Raw genomic sequence first — 6,000 nt, 5'->3', positions numbered from 1 at the left:
ACACTTTGTATTGTGCCTGGAGACGCCTGCTGCCCACCCACCCCAGATGGGAGGTCTTGGCTACCAAGCTCAGCCGAGATGCTCTTTAATCTCTATGACTGGTCCGACACCAAATCCCAGAATGCTGAGTTCATCCAATATGAGGGAGGAAGAAGAAATGGCAGTACCCTTCTAAGGGAGCCCTGTGTAGGATCAATATTCATTCACCCATTCAACAAAAATGTATATTTCTCAACATCACTAATCGGTAGGAAAATGCAAGTCAAAATCATAGAATACCACAACACCCATAAGCAAGGTCACAATCAAAAGAACACAAAGTAAGTGCTGGTAAGGATGCAGAGAATGTAAAATGGTGCAGGCCCTGAGAAAAACCTAAGTATGGAGATTCTTCAAAAACTTTAAAATAGAATTACCATATGATCCAACAATCCCACTTCTAGGCATATATGCAAAAGAATTCAAAATAAGATATCAGGTATTCACACACCCATGTTTATTGCAACACTATTCACAACAGCCAAGATTAGGAAGCAACCCAAATTTCCATCAACACATGAATGTATAAAGAAAATGTGGTATACATGCACAAGGAAATAGTATGCAGCCTTGAAAAGAAGGAAATCCTATCACATGTTACAACCTCAAGGATATTATGCTAAGCAAAATAAGGCAGTCACAAAAGGATAAACACCGAATGTTCTCACTCATATGGAACACCTGAAGTTATCAATATCTTAAAAACATAAAATAGAAAGTTGGTAGTCACGGGTTGTTTTTACTTACTGCTTCTTCTCTATCTATATTTTTCCTTCTGCAACATCATATATTTATACATTTGGTGTCCTGAATCTCTGCCCCAGTAACTTTCTTTTTAAGATTTCCTTCTTTTTATCTTTCTGCTGAAGTATCCATAACAGATGGGACTGGTGCCCTGCTTCACATCCACCTGACCAGTCTCTGGTGTCAGCTGCAGCTGCAATGTACAGTTTCACGGGTGATCGACTTGCCTTGTGCCGACAGCTAGCTGTCCACTTCAACCACTGCCCGCATCTTGAAATACAATAGAGGTAATATTCCCAGGGGTATCCCTCAATCAATGGAGATCAAATTCCCAATGTCCGCTGGATCATTGAAAAGCAGGAGAATACCAGAAAAACATCTACTATACTGATTACGTCAAAGCCTTTGACTGTGTAGATCACAACAAACTGTGGAAAATTCTTCAAGAGATGGGAATACCAGACCACCTTACCTGCCTCCTGAGAAATCTGTCTGCAGGTCAAAAAAGCAACAGTTAGAACCAGACATGGAACAACAGACTGGTTCCAAATTTGGAAAGGAGTACAGCAAGGCTGTATATTGTAACCCTGCTTGTTTACTTATCTGCAGGGTACATCATGAGAAATGCTAGGTTGGATGAAGCACAAGCTGGAATCAAGATTGCTTGGAAAAATGTTAATAACCTCAGATACGCAGATGACACCACCCTTTTAATAGAAAGTGAAGAGGAACTAAAGAGCCTCTTGATGAGAGTAAAAGAGGATAGTGAAAAAGCTGGCTTAAAACTCAACATTCAAAAAACAAAGATCATGGCATCCAGTCCCATCACTTCATGGCAAATAAATGGGGAAACAATGGAAACATGAGCGATTTTATCTTCTTGGGCTCCAAAATCACTGCAGATGGTGACTGCAGCCACGAAATTAAAAGACACTTTGCTCCTTGGAAGAAAACCTATGACCAATCTAGACAGCATATTAAAAAGCAGAGACATTACTTTGCTGACAAAGGTCCACCTAGTCAAAGCTATGGTTTTTCCAGTAGTCATGTATGGATGTGAGAGTTGGACTATAAAGAAAGCTGAGTGCCAAAGAATCGATGCTTTTGAACTGCAGTGTTGGAGAAGACTCTCGAGAGTCTGTTGGACTGCAAGAGATCAAACCAGTCAATCCTAAAGGAAATCAGTCCTGAATATTCATTGGAAGGACTGATACTGAGGCTGAAACTCCAATAGTTTGGCCCCCTGACATGAAGAACTGACTCCTTGGAAAAGATCGTGATGTTGGGAAAGATTGAAGGCCTGAGGAGAAGGGGACAACAAAGGATGAGATGGTTGGATGGCATCACCAACTCAATGGACATGAGTTTAAGCAAGCTTCAGGAGTTGGTGATGGACAGGTAGCCTGGCATGCTGCAGTCCATGGGGTTGCAAAAAGCCAGACACTACTGAGCAACTGAACTGAACTGAATGTTCCCAGGAGCATCCCTCAATCAATGGAGAATGGGAGACAGTAGATAAATGCTCCAGCCTTCCATCCTTCAGGGGCTCAATTCTAGGAAGCATTCTGAATGTTTCTCAGGAGGTCTCAGTGAAACTGAGTCATGTTTCCCTTAGCAAGGGCTTCCCAAGTGGCTCTAGTGATTAAGAACCTTCCTGCCAATGCAGAAGACATAAGAGACAGGGGTTCCATCTCTGGGTTGGGAAGATCCCCTGGAGAAGGGCATGGCAAACCACTCCAGCATTCTTGTCCGGAGAATCCCACAGACAGAGGAGCCTGGCAGACTACAGTCCATAGGGTCACAAAGAGTCAGACATGACTGAAGCAACTTAGCACGCATGCATGCCCTTAGCAGTGGTTTCAAGAATGCATCCTTACAATGGATTTTACTTGTTCCCTGTCTCATTCCCCATCATCTAACTCCTGCTTCCAGAAATCATCTCCAAAACACACTGTCTGCACCCCAGTCCTTGCCTTAGTTTCTGATTTGAGGTGACTGAGTTGGGTAGGAGGAGCCAAATCAAGAAAATAGTTTAAGAGACTCTTTTTTTTTTTTTTTTGAGACTCTTGTATTTACTTCTCCAGATCATTAATCTGGGTCTCAATATTAATCATCCTTTCCTTAAACTCAAAATTTTAACTAAAAATTTAAGTTATTAAGCCCAAGAAAGCTATATTTTAATTGGTCCCCCTCATGCACTCTCTCTCTCATTCAGATGGACATCCATCTCCTCCAGTAGATCTATTTCACCATTTTTGCATCCTAATTGTTCAATCTGATTCTCTTCTCCTCCTTTCTGGCTGTTGGGGTCCATCAAGGCTAAATGCCATTATATTCTTAATTATGAGAATCTGCAAGAAGGTAAAACTGTGGGTCTGTGGTTTAAAAGTGGGATATCAACCCCCACTGAAGCTACTGGGGAAGCTTGTCTACTCTATGTTCTACCTGAACTCTTCTACCCCAGAGAGAAGACAAGATTTAGGCCAGTCATCCAACTCCCTCTCACTGTTTTACATGATGGAAAATGAGTATACTCCCAAGAGTTGGCACTAGATTTCTTCTAACATCTTAGGATCTCTGAAAACCAGTCTCTCCCCAGAACCAACACTCTCCTCTCCTCAACCCTGGTCTTTGATGCTCTCTCCAGTGACTGCCCAACAATTAGAAAAAGTCTCATCCAGTTCTCTCTCTGTGACCTCAGCAAAGCTTGAGGCCTTTACCCATACCCAGACAGAGAGATCATGATAACTAATTGACTCAAACCTAAGTTTACTTGGAACTAGAGGAGAAGGAACTAGAGTTATTCTCAGGTCACTATGCTCCTAGCATCCCCTTCTCTGGGTTATGCACGATAAGCAAGCCTCGAGACTATTTGAGATCATCTAGGAAGTGAATCAGAGAAGGCAATGGCACCCCACTCCAGTACTCTTGCCTGGAAAATCCCATGCATGGAGGAGCCTGGTAGGCTGCAGTCCATGCGGTCGCGAAGAGTCGGACATGACTGAGTGACTTCACTTTCACTTTTCACTTTCATGCATTGGAGAAGGAAATGGCAACCCACTCCAGTGTTCTTGCCTGGAGAATCCCAGGGGTGGCGGAGCCTGGTGGGCTGCTGTCTATGGGGTCACACAGAGTCAGACATGACTGAAACAACTTAGCAGCAGCAGCAGCAGCATATGATATATTTAAACAAAGGGCTGAGGACAGGATTAAGGAAGATGAAAACATGTAGAGGACAGAGAGAGGAGGAGAACTTATCAATAATATAATTTAAATAATATAGATTTAATAAAACTGCATTTATTACTAACAATATAAAAGGGGAACCATCACATCAAAGCTTAAAAAGAAAAAAAAAATCACATGATCAGAAAGTGTTGGAAAAAATCTAAAACCCATTCATGATTTTTTAAAAGCTTTCAATAAACTAGTAATGAAGTACTTCCTCAACTTGATTAAAAAAATCTACCAAAAACGTACAGCTAATATCCCACTTAATGATAAACTCTAAGCTTTCCCACTAAGATCAGGTATGACACAAGGAACTCCCCTATTACCACTTCTTTTCAATATCATCCCAGAATCCTTGTAAATTTAATACAATAAGAAAAAGGAATTAAAAGGTACACAGATCAGGAAGGAAAACATAAAACTGATGACATTCACAGATGACATAATCATCTGTGCAGAAAAAAAAATCTACAAAAAATCTTCTGGAACTAATTAGTGCAGTGTACAAAGTTAATACGCAAAAGTCAATTGCTTTCTTACATATGAGCAATGAGCAACAGGAACTTAAAAATACAGTATAATTTACATTGGCACCTCCTAAAAATTAAATAATAATATGTAAATCTGACAATATATATAAGATTCACATAAGTAAAATATATATATATAAATGCCACATTCATTCTGATAAATGAACTCAAAGAAGAATTTAATAAGTACAGAGATATTACATGTTTACAGGTAGGAAGACTGATAATGTTAAGATGTCAGTTCTTTCCAACTTAATCTATAAATTCAAAGCAATTTCAATCACAATTCTAGCTACTTATTTTGTGGATATTGACAAACTGACCGTAAAGTTTCCAGGGAGAGGCGAAAGACTTAGAGTACAGTCGACACAATATTGAAGAAGACCTCAGCTAGAAAACTGACACCACTCGATATCACAACTCACTATAAATTTAGACTACTCAAAATAATGTAGCATTGATAAAAGAATAGGCAAACAGAGCAATGGAACAGAATAGAGCATCCAAAAGCAGATCAGTTTAAACTTTTAGTCACTGATCTTTGATAAAGGAACAAAGACTTTTAACTAATGGTGTTGAAACAACCAGCTATCAACATGCAAAAGGAAAAAAAAGAAAAAAAAAAAAAAGAATCTAACCACAGACCTTACATCCTTCAAAAAAACTAACTCAAAAATGGATCACAGATTTATACTACAATATTATAAAGTAATTAGCCTCCAATTAAAATAAATAAATTTAAAAAAAGAAAAAGAGTATAAATGAAAGTTAGTAAATAAGTATTCTGATTCCGAATAATAATAAAAAAAATGGATCACAGATTTAAATGCAAATTTCAAACTACAAAATTCCTAGAAGATAACGTAGTAGAAAACCTAGATTACTTGGGGTATGGTGTTGACTTTTTAGATACAAACCAAAGGCATGATCCATGATTGACATAACTGATAAGCTGGACCTAATTAAAGACAAAATTAAAGATTTTTTTCTTAAAAAAAACTTATGTCAAGATAATAAGAAGACAAGTCACAGAGTAGGAGAAAGTTGGACACTCAATCATGTCCAACTCTTTGTGACCCCATGGACTATATAGTCCATGGAATTCTCCAGGTCAGAATACTGGAGTGGGCAGCGTTTCCCTTCTCCAGAGCATCTTCCCAATCCAGGGATCGAACCCAGGTCTCCCACATTGCAGGTGGATTATTTACCAGCTGAGCCTCAAGGGAGGCCCCAGAGTAGAAGATGTTTGCAAAGATATATATGAAAATGACTGTTACCTGAAATGTACGAAGAACACCTAAAGTTCAACAATAAGAAAACAAACAATTCAGTTTAAAAATGGGCCAAAGACCTTAACAGATATCTCACCAAAGAAGATATACAGATGCCAAATTAAAAAAATGAGAAGATTCTCAGCAGCATATCATCAAAGAAATGTACATTGAAACAATGAGAT

The sequence above is a fragment of the Bubalus kerabau genome, chromosome 4, assembly GCF_029407905.1.
Source record: "Bubalus kerabau isolate K-KA32 ecotype Philippines breed swamp buffalo chromosome 4, PCC_UOA_SB_1v2, whole genome shotgun sequence".
In the NCBI taxonomy this organism is placed as follows: domain Eukaryota; kingdom Metazoa; phylum Chordata; class Mammalia; order Artiodactyla; family Bovidae; genus Bubalus; species Bubalus kerabau.
The sequence above is the reverse complement of the archived record's forward strand: the minus strand, read 5'-3'. Positions refer to the sequence as shown.